At 50.0% G+C, this 15620-nt stretch overlaps 1 protein-coding gene across 2 annotated transcripts in view; it reads right to left on the reverse strand.

The window, feature by feature from the left end:
* SLC9A3 (solute carrier family 9 member A3) overlaps positions 1-15620 on the reverse strand; it is a 1524418-nt gene that overhangs the window by 28821 nt on the left and 1479977 nt on the right. The gene's annotated exons all lie outside the window — the stretch shown is intronic.

The raw sequence follows: 15620 nt of genomic DNA on the forward strand, positions 1-15620 counted from the left end.
ATGTGAATTGGTGAAATTGGTCACTAGCCTGTTAGTGACAATTTAGAAAGCAGAGAACATAACCACTGAGGTTCTGATTAGCAGAAAGACACAATAGTCGTGATAGGGGGATTCTGCAAGAACCACAAGCACCAGCAAAACACTGAAGACAGATTCCTGGACCTGAGGACCTGAAAAGGAAGGGGACCAAGTCCAAGAGTCGCGATAGTGTCCAACGGGGGCAGGAGCCCAGAAAACCCTGAATGAAGGTGCAAAAGGGCTGCCTCCGGGTGGAAGAAGCCGAAGATTCTGCAACAACGAAAAGGGTTAGGAACTTCTCCTTTGGATGAAAGATATCCCACGGCGTGCTGGATGTTGCAGAAGTGTCTCCACACAGAAATACTGCAAACAAGCCTTGATAGCTGCAAAGGTCGCGGTAGAGGTGTTTGGGTGCTGCTGAGGACCAGGAAGGACCAGGATGTCGTCCCTTGGAGTAGGAGACAGAGGGGGCGCTCAGCAACTCAGAGTACCTGAACAGGCACTTGGAAGATTTGTGAACCGGAGTCCACGCAGAGTTACAAAGGAGGGTCCCACGACGTCGGAGGCCAACTCAGAGGGTTGAGCACTGCAGGACGGACTGCTGGGGACCCAGGCTAGGCTGTGCACAAAGGAATCCTTGGATAAGTGCACAGAAGCTGGAGCAGCTGCAAATCATGCAGTACACAGGTTTGCTGTCTGGCGTGGGGAGGCAGGGACTTACCTCCACCAAATTTGGACAGAAGGGCCACTGGACTGTCAGAGACACTTGGACTCAGCTCCTGTGTTCCAGGGACCACGCTCGTCAGGATGAAAGGGGACCCAGAGGACTGTTGATGCAAATGTTTGGTGCCTGCGTTGGTAGGGGGAAGATTCCATCGACCCATGCGAAGCTCCTACTATACCACTTATATCACTTAGCACCATATCATAAGAAACACAATAATCAGAGTTACTAAAAATAAAGATACTTTATTTTAGTGACACTATGCCAAAAGTATTTCAGAGGATATACTCCCTCAGCAACACAAACCTTATACTCCAAAAGTGGAATGCAAACCACGAATGGACCCCAGGTCTAGTGTAGTGGGTAGAGGGTCGCTGGGAGTGTAAGAAAACACTAAGGGTGTCCAAGATACCCCACCCCAAGACCATGAAAAGTAGGAGTAAAGTTACCCTACTACCCCAGAAAAACAGTAAAGTCGAGATAGGGGATTGTGCAAAGACAACAACTGACTGCAAAGCACTGAAGATGGATTCCTGGACCTGAGAACCTGCAAAGGAAGGGCACCAAGTCCAAGAGTCGTTAAAGTGTCCGGGGGGGGAAGGAGCCCACTAAACCCTGGATGAAGGTGCAAAATGGCTGCCTCTGGATGGAAGAAGCTGAAGATTCTGCAACAACGGAAGGCGCTAGGAAATTTTTCTTTGGGCAGAAGATGTCCTATGGAGTGCTGGAGGATGCAGCATTGTTTCCTTGGAGAAAGAGTGCAAACAAGCCTTGCTAGCTGCAAAGGTCGCATTTGAAGAAAAAAGGGTGCTGCCCGGGCCCAGGAAGGACCAGGATGTCGCCACTTTGGAGAAGAGACAGAGGGCGCCCTTCGCAACACAGAGAGCCCAGGCACAAGAAGGCAGCATCCGCAGAAGTCCTTGAACACAGGATCAAGAAGACTGAGCACAGCCGTCATCTCAACACTACAAAAGAGGGTCCCATGAAGCCGGCGGTCAATTCAGGGAGTTGAGCAATGCAGGACTGAGTGCTGGGGACCTGGGCTAGGGTGTGCATGAAGGATTCCTTGCAAATGTGCACAGAAGCCCTAGCAGCTGCACTTCATGCGGTGCCCAGGATTACTGTCTGGAGAGGGGAAGCAAGGAGTTACCTCCTCCAAATTTGGACAGTTGGACCACTAGACAGTCAGGGTCACTTGGGTCCACGACCTGTGTTCCAGGGGCCAAGCTCGTCAGGATGAGAGGGGTCCCAGAGTACTGGTGACGCTGAAGTTTGGTGCCTGCTGGAGCAGGGGGAAGATTCCGTCGACCCTCAGGAGATTTCTTCATGGCTTCCAGTGCAGGATGAAGGCAGACAGCCCCAAAAGCATCCACCACCAGGAAACAGTTGAGAAAGCCGGCAGGATTAGGCGCTACAATGTTGCTGGTACTCTTCTTGCTACTTTGCTGCAGTTTTGCAGGCGTCCTGGAGCAGTCAGCGGTCGATCCTTGGCAGAAGTCAAAGAGGGAGATGCAGAGGAACTCTGGAGAATTCTTGCAAGTCGTTATCTGAGGAAAAGCCCACAAGAGAGACCCTAAATAGCCCTCAGAATGAGGATTGGCCACCTAGTGAGGTAAGCACCTATCAGGAGGGGTCTCTTACATCACCTGCTGGCACTGACCAATCAGAGGCCTCCATTGTGCCCTCACACCTCTGAATTCAAGATGGCAGAGGTCTGGGACACACTGGAGGAGCTCTGGGCACCGCCCTTGGGGTGATGAAGGACAGGGGAGTGATCACTCCCCTTTCCCTTTGTCCAGTTTCGCGCCAGAGCAGGGAATGGGAGTTCCCTGAACTGGTGTAGACTGGCTTATGCAAGGAGGGCACCATCTGTACCCTTCAAAGCATTTCCAGAGGCTGGGGGAGACTACTCCTCCCCAGCCCTTAGCACCTATTTCCAAAGGGAGAGTGTGTAACACCCTCTCTCAGAGGGAATTCTTTGTTCTGCCTTCCGGGGACAGGGCTGCTCAGACCCCAGAAGGGCAGAACCCTGTCTGTGGGCTGGCAGCAGCGGTAGCTGCAGAGAAAGCCCCAGTGAGCTGGTTTTGCAGTACCCGTGGTCCATGCTGGAGCCCCGGGGATGCATGGGATTGGCACCCAATACCAGATTTGGCATGGGAGGACAATTCCATGATCTTAGAAATGTTACATGGCCCTATTCGGAGTTACCATTGTGAAGCTATATATAGGTATTGACCTATATGTAGAGCACGCGTGTAATGGTGTCCCCGCACTCACAAAATCCAGGGAAATTGCCCTGAACTATGTGGGGGCACCTTTTCTAGTGCAAGGGTGCCCTCACACTTAGTAACTTTGCACCTAACCTTCACTAAGTGAAGGTTAGACATATAGGTGACTTATAAGTTACTTAAGTGCAGTGTAAAATGGCTGTGAAATAACGTGTGCGTCCTTTTTCTCAGGCTGCAGTGGTAGTCCTATGTAAGACTTGTCTGAGCTCCCTATGAGTGGCAAGAGAAATGCTGCAGCCCATAGGGATCTCCCGGAACCCTGATGCCCTGGGTACCTTGGTACCATATACTAGGGAATTATGAGGGTGTTCCAGTGTGCCAATTAGAATTGGTAAAAATGGTCTCTAGCCTATAGTGACAATTTTAAAGGCAGAGAGAGCATAAGCACTGAGGTTCTGATTAGCAGAGTCTCAGTGACACAGTTTCTCAATACACAGGTACACACATTCAGGCCACAAACTATGAGCACTGGGGTCCTGGCTAGCAGGATCCCAGTGAGACAGGCAAAAACAAACTTACATACATGTAAAAATGGGGGTAACATGCCAGGCAAGATGGTACTTTCCTACACTCCACAGTAGGACAGGGCTGCTGTCCTAAGTGTTTAGAGGCAGTGCAGGGCTGCTGTTCTAAAGTTTCTCTGGGAGGGCTGAAGTGATGCCCCATATTTACTAAAATGGTGCAATTTTGCACATCTTCTTTAGTAGTTCCACAGAGAGGTACTGTGAGAAAGTAGCCTCTTTCTAGCCTTGTTACCCCCACTTTTGGCCTGTTTGTGAGTATATGTCAGGGTGTTTTCACTGTCTCACTGAGATCCTGCTAGCCAGGGCCCAGTGCTCATATTGAAAATCCTATGTTGTCAGTATGTTTGTTATGTGTCACTGGGACCCTGCTAGCCAGGACCCCAGTGCTCATAAGTTTGTGGCCTATATGTATGTGTTCCCTGTGTGATGCCTAACTGTCTCACTGAGGCTCTGCTAACCAGAACCTCAGTGGTTATGCTCTCCCTCCTTTCCAAATTGTCTCTAACAGGCTAGTGACCAATTTCGCCAATTCACATTGGCATACTGGTATACCCATATAATTCCCTAGTATATGGTACTGAGGTACCCAGGGTATTGGGGTTCCAGGAGATCCCTATGGGCTGCAGCATTTCTTTTGCCACCCATAGGGAGATCTGACAATTCTTACACAGGCCTGCCAGTGCAGCCTGAGTGAAATAATGTCCACGTTATTTCACAGCCATTTACCACTGCACTTAAGTAACTTATAAGTCACCTATATGTCTAACCTTCACCTGGTGAAGGTTGGGTGCAAAGTTACTTAGTGTGAGGGCACCCTGGCACTAGCCAAGGTGCCCCCATATCGTTCAAGGCAAATTCCCCAGACTTTGTGAGTGCGGGGACACCATTACACGTGTGCACTATACATAGGTCACTACCTATGTATAGCGTCAAAATGGTAACTCCGAACATGGCCATGTAACATGTCTAAGATCATGGAATTGTCACCCCAATGCCATTCTGGCACTGGGGGGACAATTCCATAATGGCATTGGGGTGACAATTCCATGATCCCCCGGGTCTCTAGCACAGAACCCGGGTACTGCCAAACTGCCTTTTCAGGGTTTGCACTGCAGCTGCTGCTGCTGCCAACCCCTCAGACAGGTTTCTGCCCCCCTGGGGTCCAGGCAGCCCTGGCCCAGGAAGGAAGAACAAAGGATTTCCTCAGAGAGAGGGCGTGACACCCTCTCCCTTTGGAAATAGGTGTGAAGGCTGGGGAGGAGTAGCCTCCCCCAGCCTCTGGAAATGCTTTGATGGGCACAGATGGTGGCCATCTCTGCATAAGCCAGTCTACACCGGTTTAGGGATCCCCCAGCCCTGCTCTGGCGTGAAACTGGACAAACGAAAGGGGAGTGACCACTCCCCTGACCTGCACCTCCCAAGGGAGGTGCCCAGAGCTCCTCCAGAGTGCCCCAGACCTCTGCCATCTTGGAAACAGAGGTGTTGCTGGAACACTGGACTGCTCTGAGTGGCCAGTGCCAGCAGGTGATGTCAGAGACTCCTTTTGATAGGCTCTTACCTTTCTTACTAGCCTATCCTCCTTCCTAGGTAGCCAAACCTCCTTTTCTGGCTATTTAGGGTCTCTGCTTTGGGGAATTCTTCAGATACCGAATGCAAGAGCTCACCAGAGTTCCTCTGCATCTTCCTCTTCACCTTCTGCCAAAGGATCGACCACTGACTGCTTAGGACGCCTGCAAAACCACAACAAAGTAGCAAAGACGACTACTGTAACCTTGTATCGCTTCATCCTGCCGGCTTTCTTAACTGTTTCCTGGTGGTGCATGCTCTGGGGGTAGCCTGCCTCCTTTCTGCACCAGGAGCTCTGAAGAAATCTCCCGTGGGTCGACGGAATCTTCCCCCTGCAACCGCAGGCAACAAAAGACTTCATCACCGGTCCTCTGGGTCCCCTCTCAGCACGACGAGCGTGGTCCCTGGAACTAAGCAACTCTGTCCAAATGGCTCCCACAGTCCAGTGACTCTTCAGTCCAAGTTTGGTGGAGGTAAGTCCTTGCCTCTCCACGCTATACTGCATTGCTGGGTACCACGTGATTTGCAGCTGCTCCGGCTCCTGTGCACTCTTCCAGGATTTCCTTCATGCACAGCCAAGCCTGGGTCCCGACACTCTAACCTGCAGTGCACAACCTTCTGAGTTGTCCTCCGGCGTTGTGGGACTCCCTTTTGTGTCTTCGGGTGGACTCCGGTTCACTCCTCTTCTAAGTGCCTAATACGGTACTTCTGCGGGTGCTGCCTGCTTCTGTGAGGGCTCCCTGACTTGCTGGGTGCCCCCTCTGTCTCCTCTTCCAAGTGGCGACACTCTGGTCCCTTCTGGGCCATAGCAGCATCCAAAAACCCTAGCCACGACCCTTGCCGCTAGCAAGGCTTGTTTGCGGTCTTTAAGCGTGGGAACACCCCTGCAAGCTTCTTCACGACGTGGGACATCCATCCTCCAGAGGGGAAGTTCCTAGTCCTCTTCGTTCTTGCAAAACACCAAGCTTCTTCCATCCGGTGGCAGCTTCCTTGCACCCTCAGCTGGCATTTCCTGGGTCCTGCCCACTCTCGACACTGTCACGACTCTTGGACTTGGTCCCCTTATCTTACAGGTACTCTTGTCCGGAAATCCACTGTTGTTGCATTGCTGGTGTTGGTTTTCCTTGCAGAATCCCCCTATCACGACTTCTGTTCTCTCTGGGGGTTGTAGGTGCACTTTACACCTACCTTACAGGGTCTTGGGGTGGGCTATTTTTCTAACCCTCACTGTTTTCTTACAGTCCCAGTGACCCTCTACAAGCTCACATAGGTTTGGGGTCCATTCGTGGTTTGCATTCCACTTTTGGAGTATATGGTTTGTGTTGCCCCTATACCTTTGTGCTCCTATTGCAATCTATTGTAACTTTACACTGCTTGCATTACTTCCTTTTGCTATTACTGCATATTTTTGGTGTTGTGTACATATATCTTGTGTATATTTGGCATCCTCATACTGAGGGTACTCACTGAGATACTTTTGGCATATTGTCATAAAAATAAAGTACCTTCATTTTTAGTATATCTGTGTAGTGTGTTTTCTTATGATATTGTGCATATGACACCAGTGGTATAGTAGGAGCTTTGCATGTCTCCTCAAGGAGCAACTCAGAGCTTCTGGAAACTTGGGGTGAGCTGTGGACACCAAAAGAACCATAGAAGACCTTCTGGAAAAAGATCCAGAAGTTTGGAGAACTATTGGAAAAAAAGTTCCATAAGAGGTTCGACCCGCCGTGGCAACTCTAGCCGGCTTGCCTCAACCGCGACCCACCCTGACTTGCATGTTCGTCTCGGTGATGAAAATCTCGGAAAAAGTGGTCTGAACGTAGAGAGTTGACCGGACCTCCCAGGCAGTGTATCCGAAGAGGGCTCCAAGGACCTCGGATCAAGATTCACGTTTGCCCCGGTAAAGGATTTTCATCTCGAAAAATCGTCTAAGTCTGAACGTAGAAATCTTCACTGAGGGCTCCCGCGAAGTGTATCCGAGGAAGAGTTCCAGGAGGTTGGACTGGAGTGGCGACTTGGTCCTGCTGAAAAAAATCTTCAAGAAAACGATTGTAGGAGGCTGGCCTGGCTTGTAGTGGGTACCAAAGGTACTTACACCTACGTGCCAGGTCCAGTTATCCCTTATTAGTACAACAGAGGTGTTCCTAGCAGATAAGGCTGATAGAAGGTAGCTATGGCAAAGCAGCTTAGGCTGAACTAGGAGACATGCAAAGCTCCTACCATACCACTTATATCATATGCACAATATCATAAGGAAACACAATACACAGAGTTACTAAAAATAAAGGTAATATACACACTTTATATGTACACAAACCCAAAACAGCTAATTAAGAGTCAGAAAAGTAATGCAAACAGTGTAGAATTACAATAGTTTGCAATAGGCAAGCATAGGTATAGGGGCAACACAAACCATATACTCCAAAAGTGGAATGCGAATCACAAATGGACCCCAGACCTATGGGAGCTTGTAGAGGGTCGCTGGGACTGTAAGAAAACAGTGAGGGTTAGAAAAATAGCCCACCCCAAGACCCTGAAAAGTAGGTGTAAAGGGCACCTATAACCCCCAAAGAGCACAGAAGTCGTGATAGGGGGTTTCTGCAAGGAAGACCAACACCAGCAGAGCAACCAAAGTGGATTTCCGGACCTGAGTACCTGTGGAACAAAGGTACCAAGTCCAAGAGTCGCGACAATGTCGAGAGTGGGCAGATGCCCAGGAAATGCCAGCTGAGGGTGCAAAGAAGCTGCCACCGGATGGTAGAACCTGTGTATTCTGCAAGAACGAAGAGGGCTAGAAACTTTCCCTTTGGAGGATGGATGTCCCATGTCGTGAAGAAGATTCACATTCCACGCAGAAAGACCGCAAACAAGCCTTGCTAGAAGCAAGGGTCGTGGTTAGGGTTTTTGGATGCTGCTGTGGCCCAGGAGGGACCAGGATGTCGCCACTTGGAAGAGGAGACAGAGGGGGCGCCCAGCAAGTCAGGGAGCCCTCACAGAAGCAGGCAGCAGCCGCAGAAATACCGGAACAGGCACTTGGAAGAGAAGTGAACCGGAGTCCACCCAAAGGCACAAAAGGGAGTCCCACGACGACGAAGGACAACTCAGAAGGTTGTGCACTGCAGGTTAGAGTGTCGGGGACCCAGGCTTGGCTGTTCACGAAGGAAAACCTGGAAGAGTGCACAGGAGCCGGAGCAGCTGCAAATCATGCAGTACTCAGCAATGCAGTCTAGCGTGGGGAGGCAAGGACTTACCTCCAACAAACTTGCACTGAAGAGTCACTGGACTATGGGAGTCGCTTGGACAGAGTTGCTGAGTTCCAGGGACCACGCTCGTCGTGCTGAGAGGGGACCCAGAGGACCGGTGGACCCAAAGGACCGGTGATGCAGTATTTTGTTGCCTGCGGTTGCAGGGGGAAGATTCCGTTGTCCCACTGGAGATTTCTTCAGAGCTCATGGTGCAGAGAGGAGTCAGGGTACCCCCCAGAGCAAGCACCACCAGGAAACAGTCGAGAAGGTGGCAGGATCAGTGATACAAGGTTGCAATAGTCATCTTTGCTACTTTGTTGCGGTTTTGCAGGCGTCCTGAACAGTCAGCAGTCGATCCTTTGGCAGAAGGTGAAGAGAGAGATGCAGAGGAACTCTGGTGAGCTCTTGTATTCGGTATCTAAAGAATTCCCCAAAGCAGAGACCCTAAATAGCCAGAAAAGGAGGTTTGGCTACCTAGGAAGGAGGATAGGCTAGTAACAGAGGTAAGAGCCTATCAGAAAGAGTCTCTGACGTCACCTGATGGCACTGGCCACTCAGAGCAGTCCAGTGTGCCAGCAACACCTCTGTTTCCAAGATGGCAGAGGTCAGGAGCACACTGGAGGAGCTCTGGGCACCTCCCCTGGGAGGTGCAGGTCAGGGGAGTGGTCACTCCCCTTTCCTTTGTCCAGTTTCACGCAAGAGCAGGGCTGGGGGATCCCTGAACTGGTGTAGACTGGCTTATGCAGAGATGGGCACCATGGTGCCCATCAAAGCATTTCCAGAGGCTGGGGGAGGCTACTCCTCCCCAGCCCTGACACCTTTTTCCAAAGGGAGAGGGTGTAACACTCTCTCTCTGAGGAAGTCCTTTGTTCTGCCTTCCTGGGCCAGGCCTAGCTGGACCCCAGGAGGGCAGAAACCTGTCTGAGGGGTTGGCAGCAGCAGCAGCTGCAGTGAAACCCCGGGAAAGGCAGTTTGGCAGTACCCGGGTCTGTGCTAGAGACTCGGGGGATCATGGAATTGTCTCCCCAATGCCAGAATGGCATTGGGGTGACAATTCCATGATCTTAGACATGTTACAAGGCCATGATCGGAGTTACCATTGTGACGCTATACATAGTTAGTGACCTATGTATAGTGCACCTGTGTAATGGTGTCCCCGCACTCACAAAGTCTGGGGAATTTGCCCTGAACGATGTGGGGGCACCTTGGCTAGTGCCAGGGTGCCCACACACTAAGTAACTTAGCACCCAACCTCCACCAGGTGAAGGTTAGACATATAGGTGACTTCTAAGTTACTTAAGTGCAGTGGTAAATGGCTGTGAAATAACGTGGACGTTATTTCACTCAGGCTGCAGTGGCAGGCCTTGTAAGAATTGTCAAAGCTCCCTATGGGTGGCAAAAGAAATGCTGCAGCCCATAGGGATCTCCTGGAACCCCAATACCCTGGGTACCTCAGTACCATATACAAGGGAATTATAAGGGTGTTCCAGTATGCCAATGTGAATTGGTAAAATTGGTCACTAGCCTGTTAGTGACAATTTAGAAAGCAGAGAGAGCATAACCACTGAGGTTCTGGTTAGCAGAGCCTCAGTGAGACAGTTAGTCATCACACAGGGAACACATACAGGGCACACTTATGAGCACTGTGGCCTCTGGCTGGCACTCTGGAAGGCAGGTTCCCAGTGACACATACACTAAAACAACATACATACAGTGAAATATGGGGGTAACATGCCAGGCAAGATGGTACTTTCCTACACAACCCCCCCCCCCCCAAACGAAGGACAATAAGACTAGCCATGACCTGATGAGTCTTCATTGTCTAAGTGGAAATATGTAGGAAAGTACCATCTTGCCTGGCATGTTACCCCCATTTTTTCACTGTATATATGTTGTTTTAGTTGTATGTGTCACTGGGACCCTGGTAACCCAGGGCCCCAGTGCTCATAAGTGTGCCTGAATGTGTTACCTGTGTAGTGACTAACTGTCTCACTGAGGCTCTGCTAATCAGAACCTCAGTGGTTATGCTCTCTCATTTCTTTCCAAATTGTCACTGACAGGCTAGTGACCATTTTTACCAATTTACATTGGCTTACTGGAACACCCTTATAATTCCCTAGTAAATGGTACTGAGGTACCCAGGGTATTGGGGTTCCAGGAGATCCCTATGGGCTGCAGCATTTCTTTTGCCACCCATAGGGAGCTCTGACAATTCTTACACAGGCCTGCCACTGCAGCCTGAGTGAAATAACGTCCACGTTATTTCACAGCCATTTTACACTGCACTTAAGTAACTTATAAGTCACCTATATGTCTAACCTTTACCTGGTAAAGGTTAGGTGCAAAGTTACTTAGTGTGAGGGCACCCTGGCACTAGCCAAGGTGCCCCCACATTGTTCAGAGCCAATTCACTGAACTTTGTGAGTGCGGGGACACCATTACACGCGTGCACTACATATAGGTCACTACCTATATGTAGCTTCACCATGGTAACTCCGAATATGGCCATGTAACATGTCTATGATCATGGAATTGCCCCCTCTATGCCATCCTGGCATTGTTGGTACAATTCCATGATCCCAGTGGTCTGTAGCACAGACCCTGGTACTGCCAGATTACCCTTCCTGGGGTTTCACTGCAGCTGCTGCTGCTGCCAACCCCTCAGACAGGCAGCTGCCCTCCTGGGGTCCAGCCAGGCCTGGCCCAGGATGGCAGAACAAGGAACTTCCTCTGAGAGAGGGTGTGACACCCTCTCCCTTTGGAAAATGGTGTGAAGGCAGGGGAGGAGTAGCCTCCCCCAGCCTCTGGAAATGCTTTGTTGGGCACAGATGTGCCCAATTCTGCATAAGCCAGTCTACACCGGTTCAGGGACCCCTTAGCCCCTGCTCTGGCGCGAAACTGGACAAAGGAAAGGGGAGTGACCACTCCCCTGACCTGCACCTCCCCTGGGAGGTGTCCAGAGCTCCTCCAGTGTGCTCCAGACCTCTGCCATCTTGGAAACAGAGGTGCTGCTGGCACACTGGACTGCTCTGAGTGGTCAGTGCCACCAGGTGACGTCAGAGACTCCTTGTGATAGGCTCCTTCAGGTGTTAGTAGCCTTTCCTCTCTCCTAGGTAGCCAAACCCTCTTTTCTGGCTATTTAGGGTCTCTGTCTCTGGGGAAACTTTAGATAACGAATGCATGAGCTCAGCCGAGTTCCTCTGCATCTCCCTCTTCACCTTCTGATAAGGAATCGACCGCTGACCGCGCTGGAAGCCTGCAAACCTGCAACATAGTAGCAAAGACGACTACTGCAACTCTGTAACGCTGATCCTGCCGCCTTCTCGACTGTTTTCCTGCTTGTGCATGCTGTGGGGGTAGTCTGCCTCCTCTCTGCACCAGAAGCTCCGAAGAAATCTCCCGTGGGTCGACGGAATCTTCCCCCTGCAACCGCAGGCACCAAAAAGCTGCATTACCGGTCCCTTGGGTCTCCTCTCAGCACGACGAGCGAGGTCCCTCGAATCCAGCGACACCGTCCAAGTGACCCCCACAGTCCAGTGACTCTTCAGCCCAAGTTTGGTGGAGGTAAGTCCTTGCCTCACCTCGCTGGGCTGCATTGCTGGGAACCGCGACTTTGCAAGCTACTCCGGCCCCTGTGCACTTCCGGCGGAAATCCTTCGTGCACAGCCAAGCCTGGGTCCACGGCACTCTAACCTGCATTGCACGACTTTCTAAGTTGGTCTCCGGCGACGTGGGACTCCTTTGTGCAACTTCGGCGAGCACCATTTCACGCATCCTCGTAGTGCCTGTTTCTGGCACTTCTCCGGGTGCTACCTGCTTCAGTGAGGGCTCTTTGTCTTGCTCGACGTCCCCTCTCTCTGCAGGTCCAATTTGCGACCTTTTGGTCCCTCCTGGGCCCCAGCAGCGTCCAAAAACGCCAAACGCACGATTTGCATGTAGCAAGGCTTGTTGGCATCCATCCGGCGGGAAAACACTTCTGCACGACTCTCCAAGGCGTGGGGGATCCATCCTCCAAAGGGGAAGTCTCTAGCCCTTGTCGTTCCTGCAGTATTTACAGTTCTTCAGCCTAGTAAGAGCTTCTTTGCACCAACCGCTGGCATTTCTTGGGCATCTGCCCATCTCCGAGTTGCTTGTGACTTTTGGACTTGGTCCCCTTGTTCCACAGGTACCCTCAGTCAGGAATCCATCGTTGTTGCATTGCTGATTTGTGTTTTCCTTGCATTTTCCCTCTAACACGACTATTTTGTCCTTAGGGGAACTTTAGTGCACTTTGCACTCACTTTTCAGGGTCTTGGGGAGGGTTATTTTTCTAACTCTCACTATTTTCTAATAGTCCCAGCGACCCTCTACAAGGTCACATAGGTTTGGGGTCCATTCGTGGTTCGCATTCCACTTTTGGAGTATATGGTTTGTGTTGCCCCTATCCCTATGTTTCCCCATTGCATCCTATTGTAACTATACATTGTTTGCACTGTTTTCTAAGACTATACTGCATATTTTTGCTATTGTGTATATATATCTTGTGTATATTTCCTATCCTCTCACTGAGGGTACACTCTAAGATACTTTGGCATATTGTCATAAAAATAAAGTACCTTTATTTTTAGTATAACTGTGTATTGTGTTTTCTTATGATATTGTGCATATGACACTAAGTGGTACTGTAGTAGCTTCACACGTCTCCTAGTTCAGCCTGAGCTGCTCTGCTAAGCTACCATTATCTATCAGCCTAAGCTGCTAGACACCCTATACACTAATAAGGGATAACTGGGCCTGGTGCAAGGTGCAAGTACCCCTTGGTACTCACTACAAGCCAGTCCAGCCTCCTACAAAATATCTGGAGAGTCCATCTGCATTGGAGTGGGTACTCCCAGGTCTATGTTCCACTGTATAGTCCATTCCCTGTAGAGATATGGACCACCTCAACAATTTAGGGTTTTCACCTTTCATTTGTTTTAGCCAAAGTAGAGGTTTGTGGTCTGTCTGAACAATGAAGTGAGTGCCAAACAGGTATAGCCTCAACTTCTTCAGTGCCCAGACCACAGCCAAGGCCTCCCTTTCTATGGCAGACCAACGCTTTTCTCTAGGGGTCAACCTCCTGCTGATAAAAGCAACAGAATTGAGTTGTGATAAGACTGCCCCTACCCCTAATTCAGATGCATCAGTTTAAACAATGATTTTCTTGGAGTAACATGGGCTTTTTAGGACAGGTCAGTGCACATGGCCTGTTTGAGCTCCTCAAAAGCTTTCTGACAGCCAGCTGTCCACAATACCTTTTTAGGCATTTTCTTGGAAGTGAGGCTGCAATGGAGCCATAGTTCTTAATGAACCTCCTGTAATACCCAGTGAGGCCTAAGAAGGCTCTCACCTGTTTCTGAGTTGTAGGGGGAAACCCAATCTATGATAGTTTGGATTTTCCCCTGAAGTGGTGCAATCTGTTCTCCACCTACCAGGTGTCCCAGATAAACCACTTTCCCCTGCCCTATCTGGCACCTTGAAGCCTTGATAGTGAGGCCTGCCTTTTACAGGGCCTCTAAAACGTTCCACAGGTGGACCAGGTGATCATCCCAGGTGGAGCTAAAGACAGCTATATCGTCCAGATATGCTGCACTGAAAGCCTCCAACCTTTGCAGGACTGTATTCACCAACCTCTGAAAAGTGGCAGGTGCATTTTTCAAACCAAAGGGCATTACTGTGAATTGGTAGTGCCCTCCAATAGTCGAAAATGCAGTTTTTGCTTTAGCATCCTCTGATAACTTGATCTGCCAATAACCTGCAGTCAAATCAAAGGTGCTTAGATACTTGGCAGATGCCAGTGTATCTATGAGCTCATCTGCCCTGGGTACACGGTGAGCATCAGTTTTAGTTACCTGGTTGAGAACTCTGTAATCTACACAAAACCTCATGTCCCTTTTTCCATCCTTGGAGTGAGGCTTTGGTACAAGCACCACAGGAGAGGCCCATGGGCTTTCAGAATGTTCAACCACTCCCAGTTCAAGAATTTTCTGAACTTCTTGTTTTATGCAGTCTCTGACATGGTCAGGCTGCCTATAGATCTTACTTTTGACAGGCATGCTGTCTCTAGTATCTATAGTGTGCTCACACCAAGAAGTGGTGCCTGGCACAGTAGAAAAGAGTTCAGAAAACTGACCCAGGAGATTTATGCAGTGGTCTTTCTGCTCAGCAGTAAGACAGTCTGCCAAAACTACACCTTCCACTAGAGCATCTTGTTCTGTGGAAGAGAAGAGATCAGGGAGAGGGTCACTCTCTTCTTCCTGTCCTTCATCTGTTGCCATGAGCAGGGTGAGATCAGCCCTGTCATAGTAGGGTTTTAGGCGATTGACATGGAGCACCCTAAGGGGACTCCTGGCAGTGCCCAGGTCAACCAAGTAGGTGACCTCTCCCTTCTTTTCAACAATGATGTGGGGTCCACTCCATTTGTCTTGTAGTGCTCTTGGGGCCACAGGCTCCAAGACCCACACCTTCTGTCCTGGTTGGTACTGAATCAAGACCCACACCTTCTGTCCTGGTTGGTACTGAATCAGAACAGCCTTCTGTTCATGCCATTGCTTTTGGAGCTCTTGGCTGGCCTGAAGGTTTTTACTGGCCTTTTTCATGTACTCAGCCATTCTGGATCTTAGGCCGAGTACATAGTCCACTATGTCTTGCTTAGGAGCTTTTAAAGGTTGTTCCCAACCCTCCTTCACAAGTGTTAGGAGACCTCTTACAGGGTGTCCAAATAGGAGTTCAAAGGGGCTGAAGCCCACTCCTTTCTGGGGTACCTCCCTGTAAACAAAAAGGAGGCAAGCTAACAGGGCATCCCATCTCCTCCTGAGTTTTTCAGGGAGTCCCATTATCATTCCTTTGAGAGTTTTATTAAACCTCTCTACCAGTCCATTTGTTTGTGGATGATAAGGTGTGGTGAATTTGTATGTTACACCACATTCCTTCCACATAGCCTTCAAGTATGCAGATATAAAGTTTCTACCCCTGTCTGATACCACCTCTTTTGGGAATCCAACCCTGGAAAAGATTCCCAGGAGGGCTTTTGCCACTGCAGGAGCTGTAGTTGTCCTTAGAGGAATTGCATCTGGATATCTTGTGGCATGGTCCACTACCACCAAGATAAACCTATTGCCTGAAGCAGTGGGAGGGTCAAGGCGGCCAACTATGTCAACCCCTACCCTTTCAAAGGGAACCCCAACCACAGGCAGTGGAATATGGGGAGCCTTTGGAGTGCCACCAATCTTGC

This window comes from Pleurodeles waltl, chromosome 2_2 (assembly GCF_031143425.1).
Source record: "Pleurodeles waltl isolate 20211129_DDA chromosome 2_2, aPleWal1.hap1.20221129, whole genome shotgun sequence".
NCBI classification, from domain to species: domain Eukaryota; kingdom Metazoa; phylum Chordata; class Amphibia; order Caudata; family Salamandridae; genus Pleurodeles; species Pleurodeles waltl.